General features: G+C 46.5%; 1 protein-coding gene and 1 long non-coding RNA gene across 2 annotated transcripts in view; both read left to right on the top strand.

Annotated features, from left to right (window-relative positions):
- ASIC2 (acid sensing ion channel subunit 2) overlaps positions 1-14883 on the top strand; it is a 1127535-nt gene that overhangs the window by 25382 nt on the left and 1087270 nt on the right. The gene's annotated exons all lie outside the window — the stretch shown is intronic.
- LOC110741543 lies at positions 375-14467 on the top strand. The gene is made up of 2 exons (XR_002517856.2): positions 375-6778; positions 13697-14467. It is a non-coding gene; the product is annotated as an uncharacterized LOC110741543 (long non-coding RNA).

The following is a 14883-nucleotide window of genomic DNA, read 5'->3' as shown; positions in this document are numbered from 1 at the left end:
GGGAACCCTACCCCTACTGTCTACAGAGGTCAGCTGAGCACAGACTTCCAGGATGGGTGGCTGAAGTATGACCTGATTTTACCTAAGCCTTCACAGCTTATAAAGAGCACTTACGCACACACTTGTTACCTGACAACAGCCCACAATGGTAGGGAAGGCAGGTGTTATTCCTACTTTGCAGGCTAGTGAGAGGTGAAGCCAGCTGGACTTAGTGGGTCATGTGGGGACTTGGAGAACTTTTCTGTCTTACAAGAGGATTGTAAAATGCACCAATCAGTGCTCTGTAAAACACACCAATCAGTGCTCTGTAAAATGCACCAATCACCAGGATCCTAAAAGTAGCCAACCGCAGGGGAGAATTGAAAAAAGGGCACTCTGATAGGACAAAAACGGAACATGGGTGGGGACAAATAAGGGAATAAAAGTTGGCCTCCACCCCCACCCAATTCCACCCCCAGCCAGCAGCCACAACCCGCTCAGGTGCCCCTTCCATGCTGTGGAAGCTTTGTTGTTTCACTCTTCGCGATAAATCTTGCTGCTGTTCCCTCTTTGGGTCCGTGCAAACTTTACGAGCTTTAACACTCACCACAAAGGTCCGCGACTTCATTCTTGAAGTCAGCAACACCATGAATCTACCCGCAGGAACTAACTCCGGACACACTAGGAGATTCAAACTCGAGGAAGTTAAAGCAGTTTTCTGAAGCCATACTCTGGTAAGTGGCAAAGTTGAGATCCCAGCTGAGATGAGCCAGGCTTTACATTCTTATGTCCCTTGCAGAGGCATTATGATCCTCCTGCAAAAAGCCCAGAGATCAAACTTCTAGGGCATAAGAGATGGCACCTCAAATTCCAGGACAGCACCTACAGTTGTCACAAAAGTTTCCAAAATGCCGCTCCCCGCCCCCCCCTCCCCCACTGCCTCACCAAGAGAGACCAGAATTCCTAAATGTCCCTCAGAGAAGAATGGAGAAGCTAGACCCAAGGTAATTCGTCAATGGGCCAACACTCAGGCTTTCATACGCTCGGATCTAGACTCTCAGACCGTTCAGGGGCTCTTGCTTACCTGGTGCCATTTGGGTAGGGGACCTCCGAAATGGCCCCTGCCCAGCAGACCCTGGGTCTCAGTGGGATTAAAGGAAAGGCATGCAGAACCGCAGACTGAAATATTTCTCCTTTGCTTTTGTGGTAGAGTGTGAAATATCTCTAAAGCATTTGTGGATAGGGCTTAGGCTCAGGAAGATGCCCCTGCTGTCAGGAGACCACAAACTGGCTTCTCCCCAGGGATGGTGGGGTGACCAGGCAGGGCTGAGTCAGGGCTGGCTTTGCTCAGGTCCTGGTGGGTGGCAGCTCAGCCCTGGAGCCTCTGTGGCTGAGCTGGGGGCAGAAACCTTTATGTGGCTATTTATAGGTCCTGATGGCCAAAGGAAGGGAGCTATCCTGATGCCAAAATGACTCTTCTGGGGCCTAGGCAGTGGAGCTTGGGGGGCTGGCAGTTTATTTAGGGAATACGATGGCCGACTCAGAATGGTTATTTGTAATCAATTCCTCCCCAGCACCTCTCTCTCTTCCATCCCCATTATTCCCATGACCAAATGACCCTGTCTGAAACACAGTCCTCAATATGTCACTACTTTGCCCCAGTCCATCAGTGGCTGTCTATTGTCTTGCCAAACTGCATTTTGAGGCTCAGTTTCTAATTCTTCGTGGTGCAAAGCCTAACTCTGCCGTAATATACAATTCACTCATTCCTGAAGGCTTTCTTTCCCCATTGACCCCTCAGCTTTGTTCCTACTATTCATTCTCAGAATTCATCCTTCTTCTCTTCCTTAGCATTGGTTTGTTGAAAGTCTGCTCATCTGCTAATGTCCAGCTCCAATGCAGCTTTTTCCACGAAGGCTTTCTCCATCTCTCCCTACTCCCTTTACTCATTCCTTAAATACTTGTTCTCCCTCCATTGAATAAATACCTTGATGCTTTTTACCTCTCTAAGGGCAGGCATCAGAGTGGCCTTATAATACTTTCATTTATAAGCTTCCCTTCCCCTGACACCCATCTTTTCATTTCAAAAAGCATTTGTTGAGCATCTGCTCTCTTCTAGACAGTTGCTAAGGGATGCACTAGTTATGCAAACATGGGTAATCCAGGGCCCAGCCCTTGGGGAGCTTGCTGCCCAGATGGGAAAACAAGCATCCTAACAGATTCATTATGGTGTGAGAAGCATCATGGAAGGGAATCCCAGAGTTTGCAAGAGGAAATGCTTTACTCTGTTTGAGGAAAGGTGTGGGCATTGAAGCTTATGAGACCAAAGAGATCTTTGTCTTTCAACAGGGACTATATCTTTCTTGTCTCTTTCCCTCTGTGTCCAGACAACACCTGGGACATAGATGATGTCCAGTAAATGTGTGCTGCGTTGGGACTAGTTAGATATAGGTTCTCTGTTCTCCAGCCTCCTTTGAGCCCTTGCCCATATCCCCGTTTCTACTGATTCAAAATCATAACTGTTGCATCTCCTCGTAAGCCATGAGCCCCTGGAAAGCAGTGGTTGAATCTAATTCACTGCATTATCTTTGGAGCCTGCACAGGGTAAGAGTTTAAGGAGCTTTGCTGGGTGAAGTCGTGGGTGACAGTGACTGCCCCTAATGATATCACCTTGAAAAGTGTGTGAGAGGCTCAGTCAGAGCATTCTGTCTTTCTTCATGTCTCTAGTTTAGTCCTTTCGTGATGTGCAAATGAATATTAACTCCTCAACTCCACAGACAGCCCAAAGAGTGCAGAGCTAGCCTTAAAATAAATGACAAGGTGCAAGTTTCCATGGTGGCTTTGTTGTCCTCTGATTGGATTCACCTGGCTGTTGGATGACAGTACTTCCTACTCCACTGGGCCAGCTCCTTGCTGGTTCAGGTGCATCCCTCCCAGCTCAGTGGACCTCCTTGAGAGGCAGGACATGGTATGTCTGGAGGGTGACAATAGCTTTAGCCTTTGTTCTGTACTTGGTTCATTGATAATAGGATGCCCCATCTTCTAGGTTTTAAGGAAGCTTTGATCTGAGGATTCAAGAAGATTGGAAGCAGCTACTAGTATGCCCTGTTTTAGGTATTCCATTATAAAAGGCTTCTGTGGACAAAGAAGCTTGAGAAAGATCTTGGTGAAATAGAACTACTTAGATTTCTTCAGTACAGGACTTCTCATCACCTTTGCTGTGGTTGACAGGTACTGTGAGTCTCCACGAGGGGGTACTATATGCAGTGATGTTCATTCTTAGCCAAGAACATTTTAACACTCTAGAGAATAGTTTTGGGAATTAGTTCCAGGTATAACATGGGACATGGCCCTTTAGGAGAGTGGAAGAGGCTCCTACCCTGTGATATATGTGTGTATATCAAATGCGGTCATGTCCTACCAGGATTCCCAAAGTTGATTCCGATAGACAATAATTTCCCAGAATTCTTATATTTTACAGGAAAAGAAATCGTATTCCAAGACTCATTATGCTGTACAAGTGGAGAGCTTGGCCTCGGAGTGAAGCAGAGCGAGGCTTGGATGCTGGTTCCACCATGTAAAGTCATATCTGCCAGTTTCCACACCTGTACATGGGGTAATCCTAGTCCCCACCTCATTAGGCTGTTGTGAGGATTAAATGGGATAAAGGACATCACATGCTAAGCATAGTGCTTGACGTGTAATATGTGTTTAATAGATGTAAGCTATTAAAAACTAGATTCATAAGTTTTCTATTCTCCTAGTTCACGAGCCCGTGCACTCAGAGTAGGGGGTCAGGCATCGCTCTGCACTCTGATCTTTAGAGTGTTCTCTTCCTTCAGTGTATTCATGTTCACTCTGCTGGGGAGCCCGGGAGTTCTCAACATAAGAAACCACTTGCTGATATGAAAAATAACTAGCTGAAACCCCAACCACAGGTGGATTAAGTCAGAATTTCTGATGGTGGGGCTGGGGCATCTGGCAATTTTTAAAGCTCCCCAGGAGGCTGTGATGTGCAGCTGGAGCTGAGCTAGACCGAGACTATCCCCTCTACTGACACAACCTCATTCTTCCTCCAGCCCCAAACCTTCTGTAGAAGAGGGGAAAAAAGTCAATGCTGACTTCTTTGCATGTAGTAACAGGGCATCAAGAAATGCTTCATTTAAAGAGAGTGCTGGAGGCAGTAATAATAATAACTTGCTTATCTAGCACACAGTTCTAGTGCTAGAACTACTCCCATAAATGTGGGGTAGGCAGAGCAGGGACTTTTTCCCTTCTCCACTTAAAGGATGAGGAAACTGAGGCTCTTGGAAGTTAAGTGACATCTCTCAGGTCATGCAGTGACATAAACAGGCCCCTCCTCCTCTACTATCACATTGAATATGTGTGTTTTGCAGGGGAGAGTGAACCACACTGCAGTGGGTGGCCCAAGGCAGGCACAATGGGACAAGGGAGGTTCTGGTTCCCTTGGTCCATTACAATAACAGCTTCACCTACTTTGCCGGGTCCTATGAGGCTCCCTACACCTGGGGTCCTGGGAAATTCAGTAAGCGGAACTTCTCAATAGGTATGAGGTGTGGCAGAGTGGAATCCCATGGGCCACTTTGATAAGACTACTCTGCTTCCCCCTACCCAATAAACCCTCACAGCTTCTGATGTGTTAGTTATTCACACGCATGACCTGGGTCTTTTACTCCCCATTTCCTCCCCTTCTTCTCATCCTCTACCTCCTTCTTTTTTTCATTCTCCTTTTCTCAAACATTTATTAAGATTGTACAAGGTGTTAGGCATCCGTGAGATGTGATATCATCATCATTATGTATTTGTGGCTGTCAGTGTGCTCTCCTTGCCTCTCTGAGGTTCAGGGAGGTTGAGTAACTTCCCCACAGTTACACAGCTAGAATAAGATAGAACTCACACATGGATCCAGCAGGCCCAGGCTCCTTTGCCCAAGGCCCGGCATACTCAGCACAGAGAAGGCCAGGTTGACTCTGGGCCACACTGCTAGTCCAAGGATCCCTGAATTTGCTCTTTGCACAGCCTCCTGTTTCATCATATTCTTTTCCTTGCGTGGGACAGTTTCTTGCATTCTTGAGTTCAGCTCTCCCTTCTTGTGGAGGGCTCAGGTGGCATCAGACTCCTTCTTGGAGCTGTTGCACTCGTCCAGGCGCAGGAAGAACAGGGGAGCTGAAGCCCCCAGCTGGCCCCACTGAGGGAGAGAGAGTGTGTTCAGGCTGAGAAGAGGGGTCCCTGCACTCCATGCCTTCCCTCTCTTTTCCGTTACGTGTATGTAGAGAAAAATTGATTGCTGCATGAATAGTTTGGAAATGGGAAGAGGTTGATGGTCTGGGAAGAGAAAGGGGATGCATCCCCAACTAAACTGAAACTCTGCCTGTGGGGGCCACAGTCTCTGGGACCTGGTGTTTTACAGGCTCAGAACGAATTCTAGAATGTCATAGATGGAGGGGAAACCCAAGAACATCTTGCTTTTTGCTTTATAGAGTTTAGAATGAAGCTAAGGAAAGATCAGCAATCATGGGAGTTAGAGACAGACTAGGCAAGGCAGGGAGGGAGGGAGATGCAGAGGCAGACCCAGAACTTGTGATAGGAAGTCCTCATTTCTGGTTTGAAAAGTCCTGACGCTCATACTGCCTCCTTCGCCCCCCTGGCCTTTCACACAGAAACGTTACTCATGACGAAAAACAAACCCCTTTTTACTGAAGCTCATTTGAGTTGTGTGCCTGTTACCTGCAGCTGTGGATTCTGCTGAATGCAAACGCTTACTGGGAGCCTACAGGCAGACTGCTGTATCGCTTATCCATGGGCCCTCCCATCTTAATTTCGTAGACACCCTTCAAGGGCACCCCTCTGTCCTGAGTTGGAGGGTGGAATAATCTGGGAAGGGGCCTGTGCTCCCTGTCAGGGATGTGTATTTTCCAGGGAGGTGCCCTGGCTACTCAACACGTGGTTCACGCACCAGCAGCATCAGCACCACCTGGAAGCTGGATAGAAATGCAGAGCCTCAGGCCCTGCTCACTCTGCAGAAACAGAATCTGCAGCTTAACAAGGTTCCCAAGTGACTCATGTGCCCACTAAATTGTGAGAAGAATGTGTGTGGTCCCATCCACCTCCATCCCATGCCTGTGCCTGCCTTGCCTCTTCGTTCAGAGTCAGAGAACCTCATCTGTGCTCTAAGGAGAAGGTTGGTGGTGCTGCTGACCAAGAGTTGGTAGCCCTATCCTGACAGTGGATGAGAGGTAATGGATCAGCCAGCTCCCTAGGGAGGCTGAGAGAGAAGCGGAGAAGAGGGAACATCTCTCATTGTTCTCCCTGATGTTGCCGTACAGGACTGAGGTCCTGGGCATGTTCAGAAGGCAGAGGCTAAACAGCCCCATGCAGGAAAGACAGGCTGGTGGGTTCTGGGAAAAGCAGGCATAGATGCCATCTCTGGGGTGCTTTATTCATTTCCTGCTTTCCTGCACCACCCCAGGCTGTGGGATAATGAGGCTTGGCCCCTTGGTTTTGAGTATGAGGCAGTGGAGTGGGCTAATAACTGTCATAGATGATGCCTAAGCCTCACTAGTGTAGCCTTTAGCCACAATAAACTTCCTTTCTGCTTACATCACAATCCAATCAGGGCTTTGAAAGGCAGTCCTCTTCATGACAGCTCAGAGCCAAGCCTCTTCCTGTATAATGGCTCTGTCTTTCCCTGGAGCCTCGAGTCCTCCACTGGGTCCTGTGTGTCTTGCCATGAGATGAGGGGAGGAGACACACCAGCTCTTGAATGTGCCCACCCAAGGTAACTCACTTTACTTGCATTCACACTTCATTGAGCAGAAAGCTTAGTCCACAGCCTCACTCCGCTCCAGTGGAGGCTGAGACATGTGGGATAACCATGTGACCAAGGGGAGTGACGTGGATGGGGGTCATGGTATCCTGTGTTCCACAGTTACCTCCCTGCCCTCTGGCTGCTCTCTGGAGCTCAGGATTTGGTATCTGAGCTCGTACCTGGATCCTCAGCTTCAGAAGCTCCGGCTCACCCACACCCCATGTCCTGGTGGCTGTGGTATTGTGGAGACATCTAGGCAGGAGAACACAGTCCCACAACCTACTACTTGTGGGGCTGTGAGCAATTTGTATAATCATGTTACACCTCAACTCCCTCCTTTATAAGATAGGAATCATTCCTACAGATCATCTTACTCATTTATTAAAACACACTGAGAGGATTTGAAGTGCTCCAGCCCAGAGATGGCAGCCACGGAGATCCCATGGGATAGTCTGGCACTGTAATTTAGGTATCATTTCAGTTTATTCCCTTCTGAGACTGGTTCTCTGGTCTCCTGGAGATTCCATGAGCTACCTAACATCCTCTAACAAATTACTTTTCTGATTACACTGGCCAGAGTGGGTTCTGTGGAATTGGCACTGTCCCCAGGACTGCATTAAGACCTTCAGTTGTCTTCTGATGAAGATTATGATGTTTCATCATCTGCACCCATGGTAATTAGAAATGAAAACAATATAAACCACACACACTTGCACGCACGTATACACATGGTGTGCCAGGACCTGTGTTGGGCGCCTGGGATAAACTAATGACAAGGCTTGGCCATTCAGTGGACCCTGGTCTGTGAAGGGGGGCAGACACTGGGCATACAGTTGTTGTGTGTCAGTAGCATTGTGGTGAGGGCATGCAAGTCTCAATGGGGACACGGAGGAAGAAGAACACAAGGCTGTCCTGGGGTATAGGTAAGGCTTTATGGAGGAGGTGTCTCTGGAAGGGAAGGAAAGATGTTTTTCCAGAATAGGGAAGGAAAGGCACTACAAGCAGAGATGACATACATAGAAGTCCTGATGTGTGGGTGAACAGGAAATTTCTTATAAACTATGACATGGGGAACACTGAGGATTTTTATGGACTACATGTTGGTGATCCCTCAACATTTGTATCTTGAAACCCTAATCCCCAATATGATGATATGAAGAGGTGTGGCCTTTGGGAGGTAATTAGGCTTAGATGAGTTAATGAGTGTAGAGACCCCGTGATGGCATTAGTGTCATGATAGGAAGAGGGGCTAGAGATCTCTGTCTCTCCATGATGTGAGAATATCACAAGAGAGCAGCCACGTATAAACTGGGAAGGGGGCCCCCAAGAAGAGCCTGACCATGTGGGCACCCAGATCTTGCACTTCCAGCCTCGGAAATGTGAGGAATAAATGTGTTTTTTGTTGTCGTCGTTGTTGTTTGTTTATTTTTCCTTAAACCACCTAGTCTGTGGTATTCTGTTATAGAAACCAGAACTGACTGTAAGATGGATGAGAACTGAGGCCGAACAGGCAAACCCAGCAGATTAAGGGACTCTTTGCTGCAAAGTTAAGAAGTTTGAGCCGTAAATAAGGAAGTGGTATCACCATATGTGTGTTTTAGAATGATCTCCCTATCAGTACTAAGGAGTATGGATTGGAGTGGTTATTTTGTAGTACTTTGAATTTTTAAAATGCTATTGTGTAGATATTGTGGTGCTTTGGTGCGTGAAGCAGCCTTTAAACTGCTTAGAAACTATATTAAATCTGATAGTAATAGCAAGTGATCTCACCCATTACAGTTTTACAAGGTGTCAGGCACTGTGCTAAGTGCTTTCCTGTATTCTTTCTTCTACATAATCTCTGTGCCTCAACCTTCTTATCTGTGAAATGGTGAGAAAAATAATAGTGTCACCCAGTTGTTTTGAAGATTACATAACTTAATATATTTATTTATTGATTTATTCATTTTTGAGGCAGGGTTTCACTTCTGTCACCCAGGCTGGAGGGCAGTGTCATGATCTTGGCTCATGCAACCTCCACCTCCAAGGCTCAACTGATTGTCCTGTGTCAGCCTCTCGAGTAACTGGGACTACAGATGCACACCAACCGGGCCCAGCTAATTTTTGTATTTTTGTAGAGATGGGATTTTGCCTTGTTGCTCAGGCTAGTCTTGAATTCCTGACCTCAAGTGATCTGCCCACCTCATCTTCCCAAACTGCCAGGATTACAGGTATAAGCCAACATACCCAGCCTGTAACTTACTATTTTTAAAAAACTTCAAATGATCCCTAGCCCAGGTCCAGCCTTCAGTAAAGGTTGCTTTTGGTTACAATGATCCCAAGAAGTAGGAGACCATTGTTCCATTTCATAGACGGAAAAGGTGAGGCTTGCAAGACCACTCAGGTAGTAACTGACAGCTGCCGGGTTTGGACCTAGACTGTCTGGTTGTAGACTCCAGGCTCTTAGCCAGTACACCTCCTATGTAGTCATTGTCACTGTCATGGTGACTCAGAGGTGGAAAGCAAGAGGTAGGTACCTGTATAAGGTGACTCCCAGGGTGTCCCCACTGCTGAGCAAGAGGTACCTGCCAGGAACTGGTTGCCATTCCCCAGAAGTCTGGCCCCTCTCACTCCCTGGTAGTGTACAAAGGGAAGGCAGGAGGTGATAGGGAAGCAGGAAATGGCATTGCCAATGGAGCCAAAGCCTTCCTCCTGACTGGGTTCCTGCTGGTTTCTGGGTAATGGTGCCAGCTCTGCTTGATCTCAGCAACTTCATCTCTTTGCCCTGCCTAGAATCCAGGCAAAGATAAATCCTCTCCCCAGTTCCAGGGCCGGGAGGGAGAATCTTAATAGACCAGCTTGTCTGCCCAGAGCTTGTTATCACCCTTGGAGAGGGCCATGTTCTAGGAGATTCAAACTTCTTCTCATAGGCTGGGCAAGACTCATCTTCTGACAACTTGGAGCAATCGGAACCCTAGATGCCCACAAAGCTGTTGACTGGGAGCAAGCGGTGGAGCCTGGTTCCATGAATTTTTGATGGACTTCCCTACTGAAGATATTAGTGTGCCCTTGAAGGTGGATAATTGAAATTCAGATTTGGATATTCTATTACTTGGCAATATTCTTTATGAGTCTGCTTTGTGTTTCCCAGTGACTTGGTTGCAGCTTTAGTGACTCCATTATGGAGAAAGATATTGATTTGTCAGGGTGGTGTCAGGAGCGCTGCTCTGATGAAAATTGATTTATCTCTCCCTGAGCAGCTAGTGTTTTTAATTCGTCTTTGCCTCCAACAAGGTGTGGCGTAGGTGTGAGTGGGGGAGGGTGCCTCCCCTGCCTGGACTCCGTTCACCATTACACACTGTAAATAAAGCTTGGGGTACAGCACTGGCTACGTTTTTATGCTCTGCACTGAGAAGATAAAATAGCTCCTCATTTGCCCTTGCTAGTGTTTATAACATTAGTGTTCATTCCTCTTGTCCCCTGACACAGACACACGTAGCTGGGTGTGACGGATGAGGACCATGGGAGAAAGACTTGCTCTCTCTAGATGAGAAACAAGTCGATATCGAAGTGGCAAGTGGAACTGGGGAGGTCTCCATTTGCATTCCGATGAACCACAGGGAATAACTTTTAATTGCGAGACTTTGACATCCATTGGCTCATTCCTTCATTCATTCTGGTAGTGTGGTGGAGTCGGCTGCCTGGGCTGGACACTCCCTCCCTTCTGCCCCTTCTGCCACTTTCTATCTGCATGTGCTGAGCACCTACTTAATCTCGTTGAGACTCAGCCTCCTGGGGAATACCAGGAAGATAATGATGCTTGACTGATAGGGTGGGTGGGAAGAGGAAATGAAATGATGCAAGGAAGTTCTTAGCACATTGGCTGGCCCCAAATAATACAAATACGTATTAAAAGGCAATAAGTAAAATAAATAAAACAGATGAAATAAATAAAAGAAGATAACAATCATTTGTTGGGCACCTGCTCTGTGCCCATTTGGGCTTTGTTCATACAGAGATGGCTCCCTGCAGCAAAGGCACTGAGAGCCCTGGTAGAAATGTACTGTGGCCTAGGGGATCCCTCTAAAAGTGCAGAGAAGGGCATCATAGGAGGGAGAAGGTTCAGAGAAGACTCCTGAAGGAGGTGATAGCTGAACTAATTCTGAAGAAAGTAAATGTTTGTTATGTGAACAAGAGAACAAGGCAGAAGATGATAATATGTGAAGTTCCTTAGATGAATGGCATCATTTGATGTCGGAATATTTTAGTAGGCTTGGAGCAAAGGGTGCATGGGAATGTAGGGGCAAGAGGTGATCTAGGGTGATGGTTGTAGCCTTCATCATGAAGGGTCTTGAGCTTAGACTCCTTTGTCAATGTCCTGAAGACTCAGAGGAGCTGTTGCAACATTTCAAGGTCTTAATCAGGGGAGGGGCATGGTAAGATTGATATTTCGAAAAGGTCCCTCCAGCATCAGTGTGGGTTGTAGATTGGAGGGCACCAATGTGTAGCAGGGACACTTACTTGAAGGCCTTTCTAATGCTCCATGTGAGAAGAGAGGATGGACTGAACTAAGGGCGTGATGGTGAAAATGGGTCAGAGAAGGCTGATGGGAGAGACAAAAGGGAGGGGTAATACTGGGACAAGGAAGGTTGTGGGGCTGACAAGAGAGTAGAGGTGAAGTTCCTCTCCAGTGTTTGGAAGGATAGTGGGTGCATTCATTTCCTGGGCTTGCCATCACAAAGCCACAAACTGGGTGGCTTGAAACAACAGACATTTACTGTCTCACAGATCTGGGGCTAGAAGTCTAACATCAAAGTATTAGCAAGGCCATGCTCTTTCTTCAAAGCCGGGGGATCCTTTCTTGCCTCTTCTAGCTTCTGGTGATGCTGGGATCCTTGGCGTTCCTTGGCTTATAGATGCCTCGCTCCAAACTCTGCCTCTGTTGTCACATGGCTGTTTCTCCCCGTACACTTCTCTTATTAGGAGGGCACCAGTACTGGCCGGGCACGGTGGCTCACGCCTATAATCCCAGCACTCTGGGAGGCTGAAGCGGGTGGATCACTTGAGGTCAGGAGTTCAAGGTTAGCCTGGGGAACATGGTAAAACCCCATCTGTACTAAAAAGACAAAAAATTAGCCTGGCGTGGTGGTGGGTGCCTGTAATCCCAGCTACTCAGGAGACTGAGGCAGGAGAATTGCTTGAACCCAGGAGGCAGAGGTTGCAGTGAGCTGAGATCGTGCCATTGCACTCTAGCCTGGGTGACAGAGCAAGACTCTGTCTCAAAAAAAAAAAAAAAAAAAAAAAAAAAAGAAGGACACCAGTCATATTGAATTAAGGTCTTACCTTACTCCATCCAGTATAATCTTGTCTTAACCAGTACATTTTCAATGACCTTATTTCCAAATAATGTCGCCTTCTGAGATACCGGGATTTAGCATTCCAACATATCTTTTGGGAAGATACAATTCAACCCATAACAATCGATCCTCTTCTCCCCCTACCCCCTGAAATATGTGTCTTTCTGATGTGCAAAATACATTTACCCTATCCCAACATCTCCCAAAGTCTTAACCATTCCAGTATCAACTCTAAGTCTAATAGCTCATCTAAATGAGCCACATGTGTGTGCACAGACACACTCCATACTGTATCAGATTTCCACTGAGCTGGGAAAAAAGCAGGAGGAGCAGTGGGCACTGGAGAGAGGCAGAGGTGGGATGGCTGAGGAGTTCAGTTTTAGATGTGTTGAATTAATAGCTCTCACGGGACACCAAGTGAAACCACTAGTAGGTAGTTGGGTATTGCTTATCCTTATGACTTTGTTATCCAGTTCCCCCATAATTGTCGTCAGAAAGGAGCTCAAATCTATGGCCATATTGCCTTCAATATGCCAGATCTTACATGATCTTGGAAGTTAAACAGAGGCAAATCTGGTTAGTACTTGAATGGGAGCATGGAGCTCCACAAACCTCATGACAAAAACTGCAATTGCTTTGAGGGCAGGGGTGCACAGGAAATGTGTGAATGAGGAATGAAGCTGCCTACTGTTCTGAGGTGCATCTGGAGAAGAGAGAAAAACAGGTGGAATGAGGGGTTCTGGCTGGTTAACCAAGGCTTTGAATGTTAATTTTTCTATTCATTGGATAACATATGTTAGTGATCACCCTATGTTAGGCACCATTGGAGACTTCAAAACAAACTGTCCACAAATCCCATCTTCAGAGTTTACAATCATAATGGACGGGAAATGTGGCTGGACAGGAGCTTATAGTCCACAGTTGTAACACAAGGTAGAAAGTATGAACCAGCAGAAGGAGTGAACTGATAAATTGCTGTGGGAATTCATAGAAAGGGGGAGTGGGCTCTTCCAGGGCTGGTGTGTGTGTGTGTGTGTGTGTGTGTGTGTGTGTGTGTGTGTGTAGAGGGAGGGAAGCTCAGAGAGGAATTGACTTTAGAGCTGGGCTTTGACAAATGAGTCATATTTAGGCATGAGGAGATGAGGTCGTGGAGGCTGGCTTTGGAGGCACACAAAGTAAGAGGTAAAGAGAGAGATCCTCTAAGCATTAACCTGGGACCATAGTGCATTTAACAGGTAAAAATAGACATCAAGCTGTATACAGGTTGTATAAAAAATTAGGCTAACAAAGCAGTGTTTTTGTTTATGCTGTCTCACTTGATACAGTAATGCTTTATAGAAGAGATCTTGTTTTCCCTCTTTTCAGATAAGGAAACAGAGGCTTGGGAGAGTTAGGTATCATGGCAAGCTCACACAACAAATGGCAAAGTTGGGACTCAAATCAATGTCATTTGACTCCAAAGCCCATAACCCTTCTACTATGTTCCCTTTATTATTACTCTTCTCTCTTTCTTCCACACTGTGATTAAAACTTGCTTCCTTTGTAATACTAGCCTAGAAGGAATTCTATGGGCTCCACTGAGTAGCCACAACTGGGGAAGAAGATGGAGACAGCTTATAGGATGAACCTTTTCTGTTCCCCAGCTAAGCATCTTTCCTGCCACACTTTCCCGCCTCCAACATGGAGATTATGGAATGGGCAAGAGAAAATGTCTACATACTAGAATCTCCATGAAAGATCATCTGGCTGTCAGCAGAGTGAACACAGCCAGGGCAGGACTGATTCCTATCCATGCTCAAGACCACTTGAAGCTGCTCCAGAAATTCAGGCCTGGACAGCACAGCCTTAGAGCACCCATTCCCTGAATTGGAGCCAAACAATCTGGACATCTCACAAGAGACCTGCAGAGATATAAGGACATGCTCACCTCCTGTGTTGGGGGAGGAGTGACTCAGCTGGCTGGAGCACAGTGGCCAAGAGGGTCAGATAATCTTGCTCTATTTCCTAACCCTGACCATCTTTTGCTGCAGGACAGGGGACCTGGTCATAGATCCAAAAACAATAATCACAAATCCATCCTACATCCAGGAAAGGGACCAGATGCATATCCTGCTGATAGTGGCCAAGAACATGGCTGGTCTGTATGTCTAACGGGCAGTGCATGGTGACTGCATTGTATCAGCTTTAATGGGACCTTCTGGCAGAAATGTAGGTGTGGGGAATTGTAGAAGATTGGTCTTTGTTTCCTTCTCTGATCAATAGTCTCCTGCACCCCCACTCCCAGCACATACACATGAAATAAAATAAAGAAAAAGAAAAAACATACTACTAACAATAGCACTGTTTTTCTTGAATTCTTATGATGTGTGAGATGCCATCCTGAGCCTCTTATATACATTAACTCATTGATTCCACTGATAGCTCTGTGAGGTGTATACTATTAGCATACTCATTTTGTATACAGGAAAACTGAGGCTTAGAAAAATTAAGTAAACTTTCTAAGATTATACAGTCCATTAGTGACAGTGGAAGATTTGAACCCATGGCTGCCTGATCCAGGGGTTATGCTCTTAATCACTATGCTTAACTACCATGACACATGAAAATGAGCCAGGAGACCCCCCAGCCTGCCACCAGAAGAAGAGCCTTGAAGCCTTACAGGATTCTCCAAGGTCCTGGCTAAGAAGTTGTGCTAGAGAATGGCCTTCAAGGGCACTGCAGAGCTGATTTTCATTCTAA

This window comes from Papio anubis, chromosome 17, assembly GCF_008728515.1.
Source record: "Papio anubis isolate 15944 chromosome 17, Panubis1.0, whole genome shotgun sequence".
NCBI lineage: Eukaryota > Metazoa > Chordata > Mammalia > Primates > Cercopithecidae > Papio > Papio anubis.
Note: the sequence above shows the minus strand (reverse complement) of the source record. Positions and strands in the feature narration are given on the sequence as shown.